Source organism: Cavia porcellus, unplaced genomic scaffold (genome assembly GCF_034190915.1).
Source record: "Cavia porcellus strain 051 isolate PalLab524CR breed Dunkin Hartley unplaced genomic scaffold, mCavPor4.1 scaffold_5, whole genome shotgun sequence".
In the NCBI taxonomy this organism is placed as follows: Eukaryota; Metazoa; Chordata; class Mammalia; order Rodentia; family Caviidae; genus Cavia; species Cavia porcellus.
In genome coordinates, this window is record NW_026947488.1 from 90,928,941 (window position 1) to 90,953,625 (window position 24,685).

A 24,685-nucleotide genomic window follows, 5' to 3' on the forward strand; every position below is an offset into this window, starting at 1 on the left:
ATAACAAAAAGCAGTTTGTAAAAGGAAAAAAGTATTTTTAGTTGAAGGCCAAAGTATGAGCATCTGTAACAATAAGATTTTAAGGTCATTTAGCATTGTATTTTAGCACCTGAGTACAGATTTAAGCATAATCTCTCTGTTCTAATAGCGAGTGGCTGGCACCATCCCAGTAATGACCCAATGATGAGCTTTATTCATTCAGGATTAGTGACTTAATTATTTAAATGGACATTATTTCATTTCATTCAATGTGCAATATGTGTATTTCATTACACGTGTTTTGAGGAAATGTTGATATGGTTAACGTTTTATGTTTTAAGTATTGGTTCATATAGTAATTAACTGATATAGTTAAAACTGATGTGTCACTAAATCACAAAGCTAGACAGGTACACTTGGGATTAATAAGCATTAAATGTGAAGTGCAATAATGTTACAATTAACTTTGGGGTTTATAACGCTGTGTTCAATGCCCTGGTGAGAAATTATTCATCCAAAATGCAGAGATCAGCTAACATTCCCCGAGTGTGACTACAGGCAACTTGTCTTGGCCCTAGTAGGCAAATGGGCTTAGCACAGATTTTAGAAATGGTTACCTGTTATACATATTCATTTATGTTTTGGAGCCAATTATTATCATATTCTGGAAGGATGTGGCAACTAATGTTGAAAGAAGAAGAAATGTGAGAGGATGAGTGAGTGTTAGATTAAAGAGGGAGTTAATTAAGGCATGATTATTACCCCACCTTATTTTCTCTAAAGTACAACAGCGTACAAATTGTCTGTTTGTCTTGAAGAATTCTGCCATAAAATGCAGGATTGCACCTTAGCTCTTTTACAAAATCCCTATGTAGAGATACAGAATAAAAGTCACCATTTATACATTGCATTAACTGCATCAAGTCTCCCTCAAGGAATACTTAAATAATAAGCAGTACCACAATTTTTAAACATTCTAGTCTCTTGTGATCTGCAGCTTTTGGCAATATCTCTTTGCAGAGTTGGAATTCTTGACAGAAATTGTGTGCACACTTTGGGACCAAGAGAGCCCAAATTAAAATGTAAATCAGTAAAACCTGCAATTTCTTCAGGCAATAAGCAAGCTAATAGCATGCTGACTTTATCCAATGTTGTACAATTTATTGTACTGCCCACAAATAGTCCTTACCTTGGGGCCCCTGGGATCCGTTCCCGGAATGGATCGCAGGAGCTGAAGCCAAGGAAGGTGGGGAAGAAGACAATAGGGAGTCTTATTTTCTTCTTTGTTTCTTGATTTGAAGTCAGCTTTGAGTGGATGTAGACTTCAGAGAAACCCCACAGGCTGCAAAATTTAGGGCCCTTGCTGAGACCGTAATTTGGATTGCAGATGATTTGTGTTATCAACTAGATAATAAGAAAGCTAGAAAGCTACCATATTGTATGTTATGCAGTTTAAATACAGGGGAAGTTAGGAATATGGCAGGTTGTATTTAATTTAGTGCTAATATCTTGAGAAGCTGTTTATGTTATGAACATGACTTATTTTTTACAGCAAGTGCATATAAAGCACACATTTTATTTTATTTTAGTACATTTCTTGTCATTCTTTTTTTCTTTTCCTTTTTTTTGGGGGGTACTCAGGGTAGCAGAGAGGCTTTTTGCAGAATGACATCTTCAGCTCTTTTTAAATTATTTTTTGAGACAAGGTCTCACTAAGCTGCTAAATTTTCAAACTAGGCTCCAACTTGGAATGCTTCTGCCTTAGGGTCTCAGAGGGTTAGAAGTACAGGCATGCACCACCATGCCCAGCCTCCTACTGTGCGTATTTTATTTTCTTGTTTTACCACCTCATAACCTCAAGAGCTTTTTTCAGAATCAAAATTTGAAATTAACTTTTATTTCTGTGTTTGAACAAAACCATAACATGAATTCTGATTTCATTGTACTACACATAAACACTAATTTCTACATGAAATTTTTATATAATTGTTTGCATTAATTAAAAGTACACTTTGATTTATGTAAGGATTATAAATGTGATTGAGACATTAAATTTTACCTCAACACAATGCGTGATAGTTCAACAGAAATTTTATGTAAGCCACATAGTTAACTTTAAATTTTGCAGTGACAATATTTAAAAGTAAAACAGGTCAGTCAAATTCTTTTTAATTGTGTACTATGTGTAGAATACAATATTAACATAATAAATTTAAATATTTTCTAGGAAAATTATTTCTTTCTGATTTTAATGCTTAGAAATCTAGCATGAATTTCATAGTTACAGTACATTTAAATCTGGATTACTGATGTTTATCATGCTGAAGTCACGTGTGGTTATACAGGGTTACAATATTAGTGAAGATTTGACAGATCATTAAAAAAACTTGTAAAGGGAAAAATAATCATTTTATAAGATATTCTGATAATGAAAAATAGTACTTTCTTTTAAAAGAGATCTAAAGAAGGTCCTGTCAGTGGAACAAACATATCTGTGTTATAAAGTTTTTAGTTCTTTTATATAGTCAATGAAGAGAGAAATTCAATTATGAAATGGGATCCTTATAGTTATTTAGATATTGTAGTTATTTAGTTCACTTCCAGGACAGCAGACACAGAAGTGCTGAGTCAGTAAGTTAGGAGGAACAGTAGTTTTGCACTTTCACTTTTCAGAAGCTTAACTTTAAGAGTAAAGCAGATGCACTCTTGAGTAGTCACAAACCATAGGAATTTGTGTTTGACAAATTTCATTTTAAGCAGATGGCTCTATTCTCACAAGTGTTGGGAAAGTCCTTTCAATATAGAGCCAACACTTCAGAATTGTGGCTCTATTTTCTATAAAAGCACAGTAATAAAATATTACTAAATTGTGTTTAATAGTCTTCACTTTAAGTGAGAAGTCAGTTATCACACTTAAACGTCAGTATGATTCCAGAAATAGACATACTAACAATTACCTTTCCGCATACTCTCCCATTTTGGCTGAGTCACATGGTTTCCTCCTTCACTACTTCTTACATCTTTAAAACTATTATCAAGTTAAGATATATGTCATTTAAAAATAAAGGTGTTGGCATTTGTCTGTGAGTTAGAATGCAGAGTGCATATGTGGAATGTGTACAGGTCCTACCACCAACTCCCAAAATTATTAATGATGAAATTCCAAAATATTAGTGACTGACATGGTTTCACAAATCCTCCTGCAGATAATTATTAATGAAATTTTGAAATCAAATTTAGAGAACAGTATGTTGTATTGTTGTAAAAACATAACCACTAAAATATTCTTGTAACATTGCTTTTAGTAAAAAAAAAAAGTAATTTTTGATTTTAGTCTGTGTCTTATTAAAGAAGGGAATGCGGGAAATCAGTTGTGGAAATTTTAGTTTACTAGGAATTTCCTATGGGTTAAATTTTACTTTTACCAGAGTTTTGTGTTTTAACATCAGGACATCAGAATGAAACCTTAATAGAATTAGAGTCTTTGCAGAGGTAATTAAATTAAAGGAAAGTCATTAGAGTAAATCCTGAATAAGTATGACTAATGTTCTTATTTCAAAAAAGAGGAAATTTGAATACAAAGACAGATATTTGCAAAGGAAAGAATGTCAAGACAGAGGGATAACTCTATGTATAAGCTAAGAAATGCTTGAGACTAAAAGAAGTTAGAAGAGAAGCATAGAAACAGTTTTTCTTTCTTGTAACAAAAAAGAACAAACAATACTGGGCAGCGTAATCTCAAATATGTAGCCTTAGGACTGTGAAATAATGAATTTCTGTTTTTAAAGACATTTAGTTTGTAGTAACTTGCTAACATGATGCTAAAAACTAATACACAGTCACAGAAAATATTCTCAACCCTACTTTCTTCATAAATTTCAGTCTATTTCTTCTTTTTTTTATTTTGAAAGTAGTAAAATACAACAGAACAAGATAGAATAAAGCCAACTAAGATCTTACAGTGAAATTGGTACAGAAGTTCGCAGCAGGTTACCAGGATAACAGTAATAGGTATCACAGTATATTTTGTTATCTTCACAATAGTTGTTCTTTCAATCACATATATCAAAATAAAATGAAACACAGGACATTATAGATCTTATCAAAGCACAATATTGAATAGAGCAGTACCATTAATCAGAATAGAGCAAAACAGGAATAAAAATATTTGTCTTCAAAGAGATGGTAGAAGGGAACCCCCCTTATTTGCTATGGTCACCTCCCATGAGATTCTCAGATTTCTGGTTCCCATTTGCTAATGGTGGCGGGGGGGGGGGGGGACGACAGAAGAAGTGGGTAGGGGAAGTGGGATGTTTGACTCTAGGCAGTGCACCTGTAGGTTCAATGTTGCTTAACAGGGAGGCAGGCTGATTGCTTAGTTTCCCAGCTTCCTAAGTTCCAACATGGTGTGGATTTCAGAAGACACTGGGGCTCTACCCCTGGAGGGGCCATAGTCTGCTACACTAGAGCCACTTACCAGGGAGGGGAGTTGCTTGCCCAGGGTCCTAAGTTCCAACATGGCATGGATCTCAGGAGACACTGGTGGTTCTTCCCTGGAAGGGACACAGTCTGCCACACTGCCGCTGCTTCCCAGGGAGGGAAGCTGCTTGCTTGGCTTCCCAGTGTCCTAAGTTCCAACGTGGCGTTGATCTCAGGAGACACTGGTGGTTCTCCCCCTGGAAAGGCCGCAGTCTGCCCCACCACCATGGCTTGCCAGGGAGGCGAGTTTCTTGTTTGGTTTCCCAGTGTCCTAAGTTCCATCATGGCGCGGATCTCAGGAGCTGCTGGTGGTTCTCCTCCTGGAAGTTCAGTCTATTATTAAGTTTGAATTAGCTGTTATTTCACTGTTCTTTTCATTGAAATTTTTTCTTAACTCCTGCATATGGAAAAAGAAATGCTATTAATTATTACCTTCAAATTCATTTTAAATTTTAACAATCAATACTATATGTAAATTACATTATAAATGGGGCTACTAAAAAGACAGTTATTATTTAAGAAATAATACACCATAAAATGAATAAAATTTTAAAATAAACACTGCTTATGGGTGTGAATCAGTACAGATCCTTTATGAGTTATTTCACTTGATTACTTTATATCAGATGAATTTTTAAAAGCTTGAGCAGTGGAAATAGCCAATTTTCATGATGTTATATATCTTCTGTGGGCCTGATTAGCTACTTGTATTATTTATGGCGCTGAGTTTGTGATGAAAACATAGGTTAAGAATCATGAATCTTTATGCCTCTATTGACAAGGCAACTAATACATCACTAGGTCTTCCCATTCTTGTTAAACTTACGTATAAACCAATAGTGTCAGTTCTGAATTATTTTTGATATTGAATCTATTGATGAACCGCAAAGGTTAAAATTAAAGTGTGATTTATGCTGTGATCGAGAGCATGGTGTTAGAGCACCAAGTGATCTGTGCAAATTAGAACCATAAATACACATCACCATCTGCTTTACAGCTCTGCTCTGAAGCACTGCATTCTCTTTCTTTTTCCCTGAAGGAGATCTTAGGATAAGAGTGCTGATAAAAATCAGTCTTTCAGATACAAATGACTTCGTGAACAAAGCACCTGTTTCTCCTCCTTTGTAGTTTCATTCAACTAGAATTTTAAGGCTTTAAAGAATGCATTTGAATTATATGGTCTGTGCTCTACTACTTGTGGGCAAATCTTATGGGTCAGAAAAAAAATATCACTCATGAAGATTCAGAAGAGCTTGATATCTAGCTAATTGTGGGAATTTGTGAGTCACTGAAGCTTTACTCTCCCACATTTCTAGTCTCTATTTGAAAGCCTGATCAGTTCTCTCCAGCTTATCTTATATAAGCAGACAAGCTTCAGTGATAGCAGGTTATCTGTATACAGTAAGGAGAGATTAATTCAAATATGAAAAGAAAGGATGAACTCTCTGGTTTGCAGAGGCAGTATATCAAAAGTAGCATAATAAATGGGACTGGCTGTTGGGTTATCTTAAATGTAAATGAGTCAGTATCATCCTGCCTGAAGATGCTGGCATCGGAACTCACTAAAATTCCATGACTTTCACCCTCACATTCACTGGGACCTAACAGCCAATGGGATATATTAATCAATTCATCAAGTAAAACAAATGATATTTTTGCCTTTTTTTTTCTTTCTGAACTATAAACAAAAAGAATAAAGAAAATCATTTCCCTGGATTAACTGCATACTTACGTCTATTTATAGGTACTATTTGATCAAACTTTTCGGTTTAAACTCATCTTTGTGTTTATTAATATGAAAATATGTGCATGATACATTTTAATGATTATGATAAAATAATATGATGTGATAGGTTTCTTAATCAGATAGTAAATTAGTAATAAAAGAGACATAATATTTGCTGAGTAAATATATAAATGGTCCAATGCTGTTTAAAAGATGATGTGAAAGTTAGGTGTTTCAATTCACTGATGAAAATTAATATTAAAATTTATGGAACATGAAGAACTCTTTCACAGCATGAGAAGGCATGAAGATTGTGGACAATGAAAGTATGTAAGTATTTTAAAATATTTTAACAATATAAATGTGGAATATATTCACATATTCAGACAGATACTATTGATTTTCAATGCAAATAAATTTTATGGGGAAAAAGTAATAAATTATTTTATGGATAAATGTAATAAAGAATTTTAATCACCACCTTTACAATCCTTATTCACTAGGGAACTAAGAGAAAATAGTTTCTCAGACAGTGATATCTTTATGGAAGTATAATTTTCTTTCTTCTACTTTAGGATAATGTATCTTCACTTTTAAAGTACATTATTGAATTTCCATCACCCACTAATGAAAAAATGATTGATTGAGTTCATTGCTAGGCACCAAAAAAAATCAATGATTGAATAAAATCATATTATTCAAATTTTGTTTTTAATAATAATTTTGTTTACATGATGAAATAATCTTTAGGGTAAGATAAAATGATATATTTTGCAAAATATATTAACAATGCATCGAAGCTTTTAAAAGGAAGTTAGTTTCTTCAATACAAATACCTTAAATGGAACTATCCATATAGCATTAACATTTTAAAGTAACTCACAGGATGTCAGATATACTAGTATAAATAAGGTAATATACTTTTCATTTTATTTAATATAGTATCTGACTCATAAAATCTGCTGATAGCCATATCAAATGTTGTATGAAATGTTAAACAAGGGAGATATGAAGCTACGGTTTTCATATTTCTGAAGCTTGGAGTAATTTAGTAGTTCATGGAGATCATAGTGAACTATATTTGCATGAGAGTTAAGTTCACATAATATTGAAGGAGAGACAGATGGGCTCACAAATTTTGAATTTGTCTACTGTTTAGAGTCTCCTTTAAATTTGTTTGATAGCCATGTGACAAATTCATGGTTAAACAAAAGTAATATGTATCATTCTAATTCTAGTACTTTTAGAGGACAAATCAGTCCTCTATGCTGTCACTTCAGCTATCAGCGAGGAAATACAGAGCCAGTGTATTAAAATGGCACAGAGAAATATCTGAGATGTTCTGAAAACTTTACTCCCTGAATGAAACTTCTCTGGAGAGAATTTGGCCTAGGTCAGGCCAGTGAAATAATGTGACCTTTCCACTGAAATGAAATCTAACAATCCATATTATCTTAATTGCAAAGCATAGAAACAGGACAGAAATAAAGGAAAGCAAAATAAAGAAAAATACTAAAATGGAAATTCCAAACTCTAGCAAATGTGAACATGCAGACACATCTTGGAAATAACTGGAAAGAAAGATTTGAAAACCTCAAAGAATTTAATTTCCTTTTTCTCACGTATGATGACAGTCTTCACTTTTTATCAATAAATTTCCTTTACCTGGGAATACAAATGAAGTGTGATTTAAAAATATAGAGAATTCAGCTACTGTAGACAAACCAACAGAAAGGGATCATCAATAGGAAAAACAACATAGAAAATCTTTGTAATAGTAGGTGCCAAGTTTAAATTTATTTGATGAATCAATTGATTGTAAACTATGGCTGAGAAAGAATATTTGAAATTGTGTCATAAATCACACATCTCAAACAACCTATCAGCATGTGATTTTTTTCAATTTTATTACAATTGCACAATCATGTCATTTATGATTTCAGTTTTTTTCAGAAAGGTTAGCAGTAAAATAAAACTTGGGTCTGCAGTTAACATTCTCAGATGAAGGATGGAGTTTTCCATGGAAATCATGGAGTTCTCTTGTAAAAATCAAACAAACAAAAACCAAAAAACTCAATGTATATCCGTCAAAATTCAACATAAATGTGATGTACATTGTGTTTTTTGATCTTGAAGGAATTGTACGAATGAGTTAATACTCAGGAATATTATGATAAACTCTGAGTATGATAGAAGATTAGAAGACTAAGAAAGAACATCCATAGCAAATGGCTGGAGAAATGAGCAATTGCATTGTCCATCAGAAAACAAGCTTCATGTAACACTTCTTTCCAGTAAAGAAATTTCTGTCAAATAAAAGTATACAGTGTGTATTTATCCAGCTTATTTAGTGAATCTGGCCCTATACAATTTGTGTTTCCCTGTGGTTTAAATGATCATGAGGGGTAAATATCCTGAGTCAGTTTGGGACATGGAGACAGCCTCAACACTGCAACTAAGAACACAAAAGAGGACATGAAGAATTCAATCAGAAAGTGACAATAATGGTGGAATTAGTGTATTGGAATCAAGGAAGATTGTTTTGAGGGGATTTAGTATAATGTATCTTTTGCTGTTATAAATTATTTAATTTAAACATTCACCATATTTTAAGATTAAACTTGAAAACTTTGGTTCATGGTGGTTCTGAAAGCTCAAAATCTTATAACTTTATTTATCTGTCACTTAAATACTCTATCATTAAAAATACTGTATCCAGAAAACAATAATTGGCATTTTTTGTCCAATTATCCATGTTGAGAAAAATCTATTTTAGTCATTTGAAAGAGGTCCAGTTGGGGCACAAAACCAAGGCTAGAGAAGAAAATTAAGATAGAAGTTTAGACTATCTGAGCTTGTATTAAATTCTCTTGTTTGAAAACATAAGATGGAACTTTGACCAGAAAAAGAGGAATTATTTCTAGAAATTGAGGAGTAAAAATATACATAATATCCCTCAATGAATAATTTTAAATTAGCAAAACATAACTAATCCAGTTTTTCATTCTTCAGAATGTTATGGAGCTTGTTCTATATGCCAGGCAGTATTTTAATTATTGTGGAGCAATTAACACACAAAATGCACATTCTGTGTTATATGCAGAAAGATTATTCAAGATTTCAAGAGCTCACATGATGGATGAAGGTCTTTATATAGTTAATAGTAAAGAAATCTCCTATATAAACCAAAGAAAATTTGTTCTATCACATATATTTCTGAGCACTAGAAAGAAAAATAGGAAAATAATTCAAGCACTAAGAATAAGTTACAGAATGAGAGCTAAAGATAATGTAGCTAATGAATCAGCAGTCACTTTGATAGGGTATCAATCAGAGCCCAGTCAGCAGAACAGTGCAGAGGATGTGGGAAGAGGTGGTGAGGAAAGTACAAGAGAATCCAAAAAGTCAACGAAAATTTCTTAAAGCAGTAGAACAGACAGCCAAGACTCTTCAGAAAATCTGATAAGCCATTATACTGGACAACTATAATGTGTCCAAAAATAGACCTGATTGAAATGTCCATGAAAAGCCATTTCTTTTTCCTGTCATTCTCTGAAAGTCTTCACCCAAATGTCCTGTAATGAAACTGGAGACACTATAAAAGAACAGAATTAATATGTAGGAAAATGAAAAAATATGGAAATGTACACTAGGAACATCTGTAGGTCTGTCACCATATTTGCTAGGGGCAATCTTCTGAAAATAATGGTTGTTACTTTAAATTTCTCTTTGGCTAACTGTAAATCAGAATAATATTAAGAATTTGATGCTGTGTATATAATATGGGACAGATTTATGTTACTATAAATATATATCACAATAAGGGAATTGAGATTATCTTTCTAAAAATAGTAATTTTAAGTAAATAATGAAACAAAATAGAGTGCATTAAAGTGTTATTCACAATATACTCTATTGTATTTGAAAAATTATATTTTTATTTGAAAATGGACTTTTAGACTAAATGTGAAAAATACTTAGACTGCTTTCAAAAAAACAGTCCAAATGATACTCCTGTCCTCAAACATGCAATCAAAATATCATTGTCAAATAAATATGCCTGGATAAATTTTGTGTTACTGACACTTTGGAATTGTCAGTATAACTGACATGTTCCCTCTGTTTATTGAGGAAATTATTTTAGGAAGAACATCGATCAATTTTATGTATAAGAAATTCAAATCGCAGTTGATTTTGTAAAAAAAAATCTTTATTGACTCATAACATGGAGTCTTCAAAATAAATTCATGAGTTACGAAGAACTCTAAGTACTTAAATGTGTCCAGATCTTAGTTTTCTTTTAGCGTTCTGACCTTGTGTTGGCTTTATTATTCCCCAAACTCTTTTCATGTAGTAGAAAACATAAACTGGAAAAAAGCCAAAAACTATTGGATGCCTTCATTCTAACACAAACCACGAAAGAATGTCTACATTTTTACAAACTCTTTACAGAGTTTGGGCAAAATTTCAAGAGATTGTTTCTGTGTTCTCAAATCAATCATATTCCAGTTTCTAAAGCAATCAATATAGCTAGGGATGTGTGATGTGTAACTTTTTGTGCTAACTTGACTAATTAAAAAATAAGCAGTTTGTCTGTGGGATATTTCTGGGTTTGCATAACATGACTTCTGGATGAGATTAGTAAGAGTCATAAACTAAAAAATACAATCTTCCCTAATGAATGTGAGTAAGTAACATCCAATCTATTGATAAAGCAATCATTTATCTTAAGTCAGGACACCTATTTTCGACAGAGATTGAATTGTAATATTTTCTTTCTGTTTTTTCCAGTTGGCACACAAGATCTTATGTGAACTGTGGGCCTTTATAATGAATTTCTAGCTATATGCCTGCCTGTGTATTTATCTATCAAACACATATCCACCTATTTCTATTAATTCTGATTTTCTAGGAAGTCTGAAAAGAAGACACAATACTGATTAAATCACTATTGCTTATACACACATTATCACAAAACTGAGTAAGACTCTTGAAGTCAAGTCCTTAAAATGGTTTCAAAGTATATATGTATATATATACTTTGTATATATATATATATATATATATATATATATATATATATAACCATTGCTTGGGTTAGGGCATTGGTAGTGAACCTGTAGCACATATGTCACAGAAAACTGTATCTTTGAAAGCTCTAAACGATTCTCCACTTACCTAGTGCTTATGAGTTTTGAATATGTGTTATATTTTAAGATTTTTTATCCCACATTTCTTAAATCAAATTTTTTGTGTACCTCAGGATGTGATTGTATTGTATATGGCCATTGCAAGCATAATTAGTTAAGAGTGTATCCAACATGTCCGGCCTTATGAAAAAGTGAGATTTGGACACAGATACACACACACAGGAAATGACATATGAAGACTGTTGTATCCAAGGTTTTCAGTGGAACAGATTTAATGCTGGAGACATCACTTATAGCATTATTTTGTAATTTTCACCCTAAGAGTCAAATGTAGAAGAGTGTTAGAACCTGTTCAGACATTAGAGATCCACCGAATTCAGCTGATGGCTTAGATCTCATGGTAATGTTCTACATGTGTCTATCTGAAAACGTGAATCCCATAACAGTACCCTCCATGTGCCCATCTGGAGGACTGAACCCAACGACAATGTTTCATGCAAGTCTGAATCAAGGATCTAAACTGTAAAGGCCCAAAGGTCAATAGTGAAAGCTAGAAACTATGTGCCAGCAGGGTAAAGGATGTGTGTCAGCAGGCTGAGGGATCTGCACTGGAGCCAGGAAGTGACGTTAAAGGTAAGGATCAGAGCTTCCTGAAAAACAACTGCCATCATCCTCAGTGGCAGTGAGGAACTGCATTCCTCTGACGGTGAGAAAGCCTGAATTCATATTAGGAAATCAAGTCTGATGAGCTTCTTTAGGAGAATCAACAGCACACAATCTTCTCCTCCATTCCTCCTTTTATGCTGTTGGCAACAATCCTCAGTAGGCCTTCCACATCCAACACCATCCAGTTTTCCTAGGTGTTCCAAGTTGACCATTGGTTAATTCATCACAAAGATAAAGTCCGAGACTGAGATGATGTCATCACAAGCCAAGTTAAGGAAATTCAATGATTGCCAACATCCCACTAAAAATAAAGCGAGAGAAATAGGATAGATTAACTTCTATCACCTTCATTAGAAATATCACGATCCTAGATGTCTGAGTGTCCAAATGGTGAAAAAAGTCAATTTTTATTGTTTAAACTTTCCAGTTCATGATTTTTTTTTTTTTGTTCTAATAGCCAGAAGAAACTAATACAGAAAACAAAACCAATACTTGGGCATTACAGTAGCTGTCCTATGTAAGTTCTGCTGGATATATTTAATATCTAACATAATGAGCTACAGTCTAAGTAAGAAGTGTTCCAGAACATAATTTAAAAATAATCTTTCAATATCAAAATAAAAGGTGATGGAGGTTTGAATTTCTATTTGCTTGGTACTCCACACATTCATGTCCCCACATACAACAAATCTTGTCTAATATTGAAACTTTCCACAGAGTTTTTAAAAATTCTTTAAGTGGCAATTAAAATTTTGAATAAATATGTATTGGTATAAATAATGATGATTACAGAAAGCAGTAAAATGACAACAGCACTGGTGCCACGTGCTGAGCCCTAGAGTAATTACAATCATGAAGAGATGAAAAGAGCAAATGTCTTCATTCTGGGAAGTGCGCTAGCTTTCTGTGACTCCTGAAGAAAAAGTACTGCAAAATGAATGGCATCAAATCAGAAATTTCTTTTTAGAAATTTTCCCAATCCATTTAGAATTTCAAGATGGGTTTCAATTGATGAACATGAAGATATTGATAGATTTGTATTCCCTTTTGTAAGATCTACAAGAGGCCCACTTACATTGGTCTCTAACTTCTTACATAGTTTATCCACATTCTTTGGATCACGTCCACTTTCTTCCACCTTCAAAACAAGTGATGTTTCATCTTTAACCATTCATTCATAGATACATGTCTCTCTCCGATTCTATTGTACATCTCTCTTATACTTTGGAACACCTTTGTAAAAAACTTTGGATTCACCTGATTAATTCAGGATAATTTCTTTTTTTAAGTCCAGCTGGTTAGCAATGTTAATACTATGAACAGCCTTAATCCATGGCCATTGTATAATATTTCATGTTTTCTCAGGACTAAGTACCCTGCATGTAGACATATTTCACAGGCTGTTATTTCACCTCCTACAGGAAGCTCACTGATGTTTCCATATAGTGAACAAGGAGAGGAAAAAGTACAGGTGAATTTGTTTAAGTTTATATAGAATTTTTCCACTTTTAACTGATTTAATGGTTGTTTAATTGATATAATACAGGAATGTCCTAAGTTCCCCTTTTTGCTTTGGATGTCATTAGCAGAACATGAAATGTTATACAATTGAATTACTATTTTTTTGTTTTTGGTACCAGTTATTGAACTCAGGACATTGTGCTTGTCAGGCAGGAATTGTGCCTTTGAACTATATTCCCAGCCACTTTTTTATTAAAATATAATAGTTCTTAAATTTTTAGAATCCACTTTAAAATCAGTTTGAATCATTCTGAATTATTCAATTATTTTAAAAAATCATTTTGAATTCCATTTATATTTAAACAGCTAAATTACCACCATCCTAACATAAAGTTTAATGGTCAACTATGTTCAAGAATATATTTATAGTGCTTCCAATATATGCAAAATATTTGGATAGTTCAAAATAGAACTAAATTATGTAAAACTAATTAAATAAAAATATTTTTAAAAATGAGTCACAGATATAGAAAGGAAAGCAAACGTGTTACTTGTTTTTTCTGTAGCATTTTTGAAACTCAGAATAGCTGTAAGTATTAAATGTCCAATGGACAGTAAGACACAATGTTATAGTTCTTTTGCCTCAATATAGTTTTAATGAGAAATCACACTTTTAGGACTTTACAGAATCAGGGTGACCTGAAGTGAAAAACTATAATATTCCTAAGTCTTCTTGTTAGAAACCTTTTTGAAAGATTCTAATCCTTGAGAGCTAGTAATCAGAATTTTCTATAAATAAGTGCCTTTCCTTCAGTGAATTCAAATCCAATCACAGTTTAAATGATTTGAGGCCTTGAAATTTGATCTAAAGTTATGCGATGATTAAGAGCCATTTCTTCAGATTTTTCTCATACTTTATTCTTATTATGATGTGTTATATTGTGCATTTGAAATTTCTTATATATAAGAAATAATAGCTAATGTGTAAAGATATTTTTGATACTCCTTCTTAATACTGAATAATTTTATAGTCCGGTACTCTGCTTTCTCAGCCCAGAGATCAATATATTCAAGTGCAAAGGAAAAAAAAAATCCTAACAACCTTTTACTTGCTCTTTGATCTAAGAGTTCAATGAGCATTTTGTAAATCATATTCTTTGCATACTCTTTTTATCCTATGCCGTATCATCCTTTTAAGAAGCAGTATATCTTGACTGATGTTTTAGACCATAAAATTAGAAAAACAGAACAGATTACCTTTTGTTATAGTCAGGGGTTGTACACCAGAAAACAACTAGGATTAGGAAATGGAGTTAATACTATTTTTATAATGGTCACTGGAAGTTAACACAAGAAAATGCAGGAAATCTATCCGCAACACCAAAGACATAGATTATTTAGTCAAGAGCCTAAACCCCACGGCACCGTCCCATATGAGTCCACTTAAAAACCCATTGCTCAGGACAGTGCCTCCCACGAGTCCAACTGGAGGTCCAGAGCCCACAAGAAGGACTCACGCCAGTCTCTTTTATGGATTCGTGCAGGGAAGACCCAAGGGTCAGTGGTGGAAGCCAGAAAGTCCATGCTAGCAGGATGAAGGAGCTGTGCTAGTGGGATGAGGGTTCTACGCTGGAGCCGAGAAGTCACACTCACAACAAAGACCAGGGCTATCCTGAAGGCACCACAGCTGTCCTCAGCCACATGGAGGCCCCGAGCTTCTCCGAGGACAAGCACAGTCGGGTACGTGTCAGGAAGCAGCATGATGAGTTCATCCTAGAGACCAAGCAGCACATGTCTTCCCCTCCTGAGCCAGGAAGCAATGCTTGATGTGTGGACCAAAGCTTCTCCAGGAGAACCAACAGCTCAGACAGCAACTCGTAGGAGAACCCACAATGCCTCCTTAACGCCTCAACCCCTCAACACCTCCCTTCTTCTCCACCTATTTATTCTGGCAACTTTCCTCAGGTGGAACATCTTCGCTCAATGCCATCCTGATGTAATCTAGCTGGCGTTAAGTTGACCACCAGTTCTTAACCCATAACACCTTTGTAATATTTTCTACAACTCTTAGGGTCATGTAGAAATATTATATCTCTGTGCAAAATTTATCTTCTTTAAAAGAAGAAGCTAAGTAATTGGAATCTCAGGCCATGGTGTTGTGGACTATTTTTGTCTTAGAACAATGGCTGAATGCCTCTGTATAGATTTAGAATATAAAGTTTTCAAGTGTAACAAGGACAAAGGCCACAGAGAGGAAATTATGGTTCAATTTAGTCTTCACTGATTTCTACTAGCCAGCCTTATCAGAGTAACTGGATCTTTCTGGTTTTTATTGTACTCAAGTTGACTGATAATAAATTTCATATATTAATAGCCAGCAATCAAAAGTTTTTCAGGTTAGAAGTCTGATTAAAATTTGCTAGAAGGATTTGAAGACTTGATGATGTATTTGGGGCCAGAAAATACAATATATATTATGAATCAGAGCCACTGAATGTATAATGATCATTCTTTGTTTTTGAGAAAAAATCATGCTAAAGTCCACTTCAGTCTACTTATTTCCATTTAATTTTTTTTTCAAAGCAGGATAGCAACTTTTAAAATAAGGATTTGAATTTGTCAAAGGGTTTCAGAATATTTCTCACGATAAATTGCAAACTGCTGAACTTGGTGTCCCTTTTTGATCAGAATGACTCACTTAAGGGATTTTTGTTCTTTAATGCATGCTTTTTCAGTTTTCTTCTTGCAAACTACCAGATGCTTATACTGTGTTTTAGGCACTATGCTTCACTTTTGTGAAACAGAGATTGAGATGTACCTATATTGTTTAGAAGCTACAGAGGTAGCTGGGGAGGGGATGTATGCATAGATCATGGCAATAAATGAACATTAAAACCTTAACAAAATGAACAAAGGTGTAACAAAGTTCTTGGTTAGAGCTGCATTCAGATCTCTCTATCCCACTCTCTGGTCATTATCTTGAATTGTTCCAATCTCCTAGTCAGAAACCTAAGTCAATATAGGAGAGATTTGGGTCCAGGAGCAATTGTCAAACTTAACTTATTGAAGTAAAAGAGGAAGTGAAGGAAAATCCTAGAAAAAAAGAAGAGTTTATTAAGAAGAATCTCTTCAGTACAAAAAAAAAATCACATTGGCAGTTTGAACAAAGGGTTAGAATCATTAACTACTGAAATGGCTAACAGGACATGAAGAACTAAAACGTGTAAAGAAATAAGGTGGAATGGAACTGGTAGGTCTCCAGCTGGGAGCAAATACCTAAAGATATAATAAATTTAGTAAATTGCCACTTTCTAAACTCTGTCTCAAGCCCAGAATGACAGTGTTTCTTTAGAAAGATTAAGCCTTCAATGTATAGATGGTTATAAAAGTTACCAGAAAAGGAGGGCCCCAGCTAGTTTGTAGAAGTCTCCTTTATGTCTAAGAAAACTATTAGAGAGGGACGACCAGAGCTGATTGACATGAATTTACACCATTGAGTGCCTGCAGGCAGAAGTTGGAGAACAAATATTACTGAATTTCCCTCAAGTTCCTGACAGCTATGGTGTAAAAGCCAGGAGGAATACACTTGGACCAGGAAGACAAGCTTCTCTGTTATGGTCGATTAGCTTCCTTTATCTCACTTCATTGACAAAGTTTTACAATAAACCAACTTGTGGAAGAAACCTACAAAATCTCAGAAAGCAAAGTGAATCACAAGTGGGAAGTAGTACTTTGTGTGGCTTGTTGACTTAAAATGAGCATGCATATAAAAATGTGGCAAAAAATGAAATAATCAAATATCTTGTAGGGGGTTTTCAGAGGGTGCTGAAATAGCTGAGAGTTCATAGTAAAGACTATTAAAAAAAACTAAGCTGATTTTGTGCCTTTCTTATGTTCTTAGAGTAAATAACATATCAAATAATTACAAACCATGAAACCAATTAAGCTCACCTCTGGAAGTGGGTTATAATAGCCTGAGACCATTAAAGATACCACAAGATTATATGTTCATCCAACATCTCTTATTTCAAATCTGTCACTATTAGAGGAATACAATCACTGTACTGCCATACTCTGTTTGCATAAAAAATGGTTGCAGATGCTGTGTCACTGAGAGCTGACTTAAATGTTATCCACAAAATTAAAATAAGAAATCAAATCTTTTACTGTCATCCACAACAATCATCTTGTAGATCTATGTAATTATATATGTGCATGCACATATTTCACTTCAGCTGATCCATTTCCAATTGTCATCTTTGTCTAGTAGAATCTGCACAAAATTTTAGGTTACTCCCAATACACCGGTTTCATTTAAGAATGCTTGGTTTTGCTGAAGTGGTTTATCTATTCTCAAATGACCAGAAAATGAGGACCCTAAGGAAATAGTAGAAGTTTATTCAGTGCTATTCTTTTCAAATTTGAAGATTTTGAAGTGAAGAATAAAATATATAAAGATTTTTAAAGTGTCCTAGTAGGATAATTAACAAATCATTATAGGAGAAAAACTCACATGACATTTTCTGACATTTAGTTATGTTTAAAATCTGAAATAATGTGGCATGCTATGTTGACACTTAAAAATAAATTTGAAAAGGTTGCATGCTTCAGTGTAAGTTATTTTATTGTCAGAAAACTAGTTTCATAAAACATCTTTCCTCCCTCAAAATGATCTGTGTAAGCAATTAAAATAAAAATTATAGCATACGTGTTACAATTACATATGTATATTAGTAATTGAAAGATTTTAAAATTTGCCTTAAACATACTGGTCTCTTGATATCACTTTCTGAACTGGTTCATTGGACTATGAAAATGTTGTAATTAACTTAGATAAAAAGAAAAGCAACTTCAGTTGTCCAAGTACCCAAATGTTTTCTGACTTATTTATTACAGACTTGCTGAAACATAGCAGAAAATACTGTAAAGTGTCACAGTTTTTGATCACTACTCAAGACAGCAAATCAGTGCTGCAATTTGGAAAGACGCTTACCCATTTTTGATCATTTAAAATTAAAAATTATTTGCCCCTTTGACTTCAGGCACAAAGGCTCCTACATGAATGTATGTGTTTGAGGTAGAGGTTAATGTTTTTTTTTTTTTTTTAATAATTCAGTGAATTATTTAGTTTTGAAGTACATTTGTTTTAAGGTCACAAGTTAATGCAACCGTGACATAAATACTATTGATTTATAATGGAATAAATAAGGTTTCTCACCATGTTAGGTTACCTGTGTTATGTAAATAAAGGCGAGCTTGGTTTAAGAAACATTAAATGAATATCTGAAATGCAAGAGTATCTTAAAGATAAAATTCTGTTAACAGAACATCAGTAAAAGTGATATATGTAAAAGGTGCAAGAAAATAATGTCTACGAAAAAAATCTTTCTGTGAAAATTTCAAAGTACACACAATGTGTGTGAAGATATAACATGAAGCTCATTGAAAAAAGATTGATAAGACATGGGGTAGAGTATACATAAACAATTTCTTCATCCCAACATAGTTTACATCAGGTAAATATTCCTGAATGAATAGCTGAATATCACATGGGAAGTACTTCTGTCCCAATAACAGATATTTACCATGTCAGAGGGTAGAAAACATTTCTAAAGTTATAAAATGGGAAATTCACTCATTGTTCAGAGAAGTGTACAAATTTTAAAGGGGAAATTTCTGAGTTTACTAATTAGCGAATACCCATTCTGTTGACTACCTAAATCTGGTATGCCAACTTTCTTCTAAACTCCTAAAAGAAGGGTTATGAGCTTCCAAAGCCTTGGTAAATTTGTTCAAGTATCCTATTGTCCTCTCCTTTCATTCCTAAAGTTACATAGTTAACTTAGTGCATTACTGTGAATGTGTGCATCGGACTTAGTGTCACTATAAGGTTTCTGAGCACAGTGCATGCAAAACTCAGGATAGGGTCTGCCTTCTATGCTTTCTTCTCTTCTATATGTAAAAAAGATGCATTAGTTTCTTGTGATTGCAAAAGATACAAAGACCCTGATTTGCTAATTTTGCCCCCTCCCTCAATCAAGTAGTGTTATGGTTTGAATCTAAAAGCACACCGAGGAATTCACACATTTCAAAGAGTTTTGTAATCCCAGGCTCTTCCCTTCACTCTTCGCTTCCTCCCTGTCCCAGGCTGCACAACTTCCCTTTGCTTGCCCTTCCTCATGTCATCTCTGCCTTGGAGCAGCCAGCTATGGGCTTTACCCTCTGGAAATCACTGTGCCTCTCCTCTAAATTGTAAGTGTTGGGGATTTTATGCCATCAAAAAATGACTGTTTTAAGTAGTTTCTTCAAGTAACTTGGTTTTATAGAATTATCTTGTTCCCTGGATTGTATCCTCTCTTCACCTACCAATTTGGATGACTAATCCTTCACACCTATTTGTAAGTGCTGTATATATTTGGACTCCTCGAGTTGGAACAAATACTATCTTTGGTTTCATATTTCTTATCTAATTCTTAAATTAATATCGTTTTCACTTTATCCCACACTGGGGCCCAATCTTCTCCTGATATTTAGGAATAGAGGTCCTTCATAGTGCAGACGTGTAAAGAATCATGGATCTGGATTGGGTCCTGAATATCTGTATTTCAGACTTCAGTGTGGCCTTTTGTAAATGTACATGATTTGAAGATAAATTAGTTACCTCTCAGTTCAATTTTCCTCCCAGATGGAGTCACAGCTTTTTTTTTGTTGTTGTTAAAGCTGAAGATAATAAGTGAACTAATAATAATAGTAGTATGTAGTTTAACACACATGTCAAATCCTTGAACATTCCCTGTCCATAGACATCTCTCTCTTTCTGTGATGGCAGGCCTTTCCTTGCTTGAAACTTCAGAAAATGCTGTCTGGAGAGGAGGAAAACATTTGGTTAAACAAATAGGTCAAACTTCCTTCATCTTGAGGTTAAAAAATTCAAGCATGGTTGACATAGTTCCTCAGCATCTTCAGAAAATAGGGCCCCCATATTCTTCCTCCATAACATATTTTTTAATGCATTCCTTGTCTCTCTGTACCAATTTGCCCATTCTTTTAAGGTTTGCTGTAAAACTTTACTTAACTCTGTCTTTGAGTGTCCTTTGGTCAGAATCTAAACAAAACATGCTTCAGAGAAAATGTACAGCCTGCAAGTGACACAGGACTTTAGTACCATACATTTCACTTCTCAGCTCATTTAGCTTTCTTAGGGCGTTATGAGTGCTTACCTACTCTGTTCTACATCTTGGTATTTCCAAGTGATGGTTTATTAATCTTTTCCCAGGAAGCTCAGAGAAACTTACTGTTATTTTAAGATTATTTCACCTCTGTTTTATATTTTTTTAGTTTACATAAGAAATGATGAAACAAAAAGGTATGTAATAAAACAATTTCTGATATTTTTGGTACTTTGTGCCTTGTTTGTTGTGGAGATAATCCCAAATCTGAATCATTTTTTCAAATGTTCCTAAATAATCATAGATATATCTCAAACTATTAAGATTAAATTTGTCTTTAACTATATGTTCTCTAATAAATGAATCTTTAATGTTATTAGTACACAGCTCTTAAAATAAGTCTTATGTTATCCCAAAACTTTATTTTATTTAAACATTGCATAGTACAAAGTAGCAGAATAAATCTGAATTTTCTTCACACTTCATGGAAATGTATCTTTAACACTGTCGCTTCATTTTCTTAATTAGAATAAAGCAAAGTTCATGGCAATGAGTATACATCATAGGTTTGACATAATTTTCTAAGCTTCATTTTAATGTATTCAGTGAAATTAAAGGAAATGTAATTATCATTATTTTTCTGTAAAAAATCATCAAAAAAGTTGGATATTTTATATCAGCTTGGCAGTTAAAGAGGAACAACATAGATAAATTTGTCAAAAATTTCCATGAATATGTTTTAAATGATTTAAAAAAGTTTTACTTTTTATGGTAATCATTGATTAAATTCATTAGGTGTTAGTCTCATGTACTGAGTTTGAACTAGGTAATTCTTTGTATGAGAGATTATCCTGTATGTCACCGAATGCTTAACATCATCTTTAGTTTTTAATAGTGGGTTTCCTCACCAATCAAGACAATAAAAATATATGTAGCTGGACAGAGTGGTGCATGCTTCTAATGTCAGGTATTTAGGAGGCTGTGGGCAGGAGAACTGTGAGTCTGGGGTCACCCTGGGCAGCTTAGCAATTCCATATATTAAAACAAAAAATAATGGGCTAAGATATAACTCAGTATTAGATGGATTGTCTAGCACACAAAAACTGCCAAAGCTAATCTTCAAAAAAAAAAAAAAAAAAAAAAAAAACATCTGCATGCACTACATACTATTTCTTGAAAACAAAATTAAAGACTTTCTTGCAAGAGAATCCTCTCTCGGTCTCTGTCTCTCTCTCTCTCCCTCTTCCTCTCTCTGTCTGTCTCTGTCTGTCTGTCTCTCTCTCTCTCTCTCTCTCTCTCTCTCTCTCTCTCTCTCTCTCTCTCTCTGTAGAGCAATGATGGCAAAAGTTTCAGACCAAGAGCCCAAAATGTGACCCATTAATTTATTGAACAAATGTCAGCATTGCTCCTATGCGCAGTTCCCCAATGTCCCATTGCTGGGGCAATGCTACAGTGACCTGGCTCATGTGCCAAAAAGGATGGCTCTATGTGCCCTTTTGTGGTATATGTATACTGGTATATGGTATACATAAGGAAGTATATATAATGTATGTGTTTAATAACTGTAATGATAAATGTATGTATACAAAGAAATGCTTAATTTCACAGAGGAAATTTATTCCATATTTTAAAGGCAAAGGACAAATGGAAGAATAGCTAAAATTTACTGTTACATATGCAGCTGCTTTGTTTTCAATTAGCTATGATAATTCAATAACTGAAAAGCATGCAATCTATGAAATCTTTCAACAGAATAAAAATAGGCAGCAATAACTGTGTATTAACTATTAATACTTGACAATAAACTATACGTAAGTTTTACTAGTGTTGTCTTCATACATATTTTGTACTCTATCCTATATTAGTTGATGAAATGACGTTATTTGTAATGTTTACACCACCTGTCATAACCCTAAGTGTCCCAAGTTATCTTGATTCCTAATCTTCATATTTTTTAAGGCAATGATGGCAAACCTAGCGAACACATGCCACTACAGGCATCTTGATCCCTCTCTGTCAGCAGGCAAGCCAAGTCACCTCTGCATTGCCCCACCAGCAAAGCATTAGACAGCAGTACGTATAGGGGCCAAATGTTTGCTCAGAAAGGAGTAGTGGTGGCAGCCAAAGATATCAAAAACCATGGCTCATGGGAACTTGTCAATGCATTGCTTAGAGTTGCTATGAATTTTAATACACTCATTTTATTAACATAAGATTTTAGCTTTGAGTTTTTTAATGAAAAATTGAAATTTAATAATTTAAGATTTAGCAAAGTGATGTTCTAAGTAAGAGACTGAGATTCTTTTAATATTGTTCTGTCCCTCTGGTATATTTGAGTCTGAAGCATCATATTTAGCTGTTTGTGAAGAATTTATGAATATATGTATATATTGCATGACTACCTGTGAATTTAGCAGAAGACACTTACAGTAGCTAATTTACTTGAATGCCTTTTTCCAAGCTGGCCAAATGCCCTTGGTTAGTGGAACATAGTAGCCCCTTTGTGCTGGTTTTCAATAAACTGAAGAGAAACCAAAGTGGAGAACCACTGCTGTAGATTGTTGATTAAGGGAACATCCAATTCTTTAGCATTAAGTAACACTTTTAGCCTTTTTTTTTTTGGTATAGGAATATATTTATACTGGTTGCTTTATTATTATTTTTCTTAATTTTGATTTTTGGTAGACCCCAACCCTTGAACACCAAGACATGCCTATAGCAAAAACCAAAACTGAAAACAAATTAAAATAAGACCATTCCAAGAGGCCTGGACGGAGTCATTTGGAGTAATTGAATGCAGTAGGAAAGCCTTATAGATTCTGTATAGTGAATGTGCTGTGTGTCATACATCATCTATTAGGTGGCACTGTATCACCAACCGCAAAGTGTTTCCAAACTTGGAGAAATTGAGAGGAAAGAGTTTCTTGAAGGGAAATTGAGGAAATATCATAGGCAGTGTCTTAGTTTTTGCAACTATCTTCTAGAGCAAATCATCCAATAGCTGCCAGCTTTCAAATTTCCCTGTGCAGAGCAAAACTTTGTGAGTCCCTCTTTGATACGATTTTATCAAAATAGCCATGTTGACTGGGAGTAATTCCTTCTTTCACAATCCTCCACCAAAAAGATAAAATTATCCAGTGCATTTCTGAGATGTCCTTTAGCAGAAATATTGTTAAAGATTAAGTCCTGCACATGCACAAGTGATGTTAGACAACAGCAGCTCATCTCTGATTTATGAAATGTAGGCTATTACTGCATGTGCTTGCATGGAAGCACAAATACAAATGATCTTGCAAAGCTATCAGTAATTTTGCATTACACTTTTGGTGATTTCATGACAGAATAGCTGGTGAAACTAGTGGTTTGCTAGCAAAAACACAGGTGATAGATATCTACACTGCTGTGATGGAGGCTTTCTTGTCACAGGCATGAACCTGAAAAAGTTGTTTTAGTTACCAGTGATGGGACACCTTGCATGGTGACAGCAAGATCTGCTTCCACAGAAGCAAAACAACCAGCTATTCAATTTCATTCATTACACTATAAATCAAGAAGCATTTTGTGCCTGGGAAAGCAGCAAAAAATTAGGTAAAATCTCAAGAATGTCATGAAAGTGGTGAACTACATCATGCTCATGCTCTTAATTTTTGACAGTTTAAAGCATTTAATGATGAGGTTCAAGCACAGAGTAATACTTTACTCACAATAATGTTGGGTAGCTGAGCAGAAGACAACTGCTGGAGATATTTGAGACTACTTGAATGAAATTAGGCTGTTTATGAATGAAAAAAGACAGAGGTGTCCATAGCCTACTGAAACAACCTCACACTTTTTACCTATTTACACCTACAGTTCAAGGTACTGAACAAAATTTGTAGGAAAAATAACAGAAAAATGTTTTATAGTGTCAAAATATCCAAGAGAAAATTGTGGGCTTTTGATAGTGGGTACTTGAGCCATTTTCTAAATATGAAAATGCATTTAAAAAAAATTGTACTACATTTGTGATCATTATTTCTGGTAACAGAAATAAAAGAATATATCAAGGGGTTGGG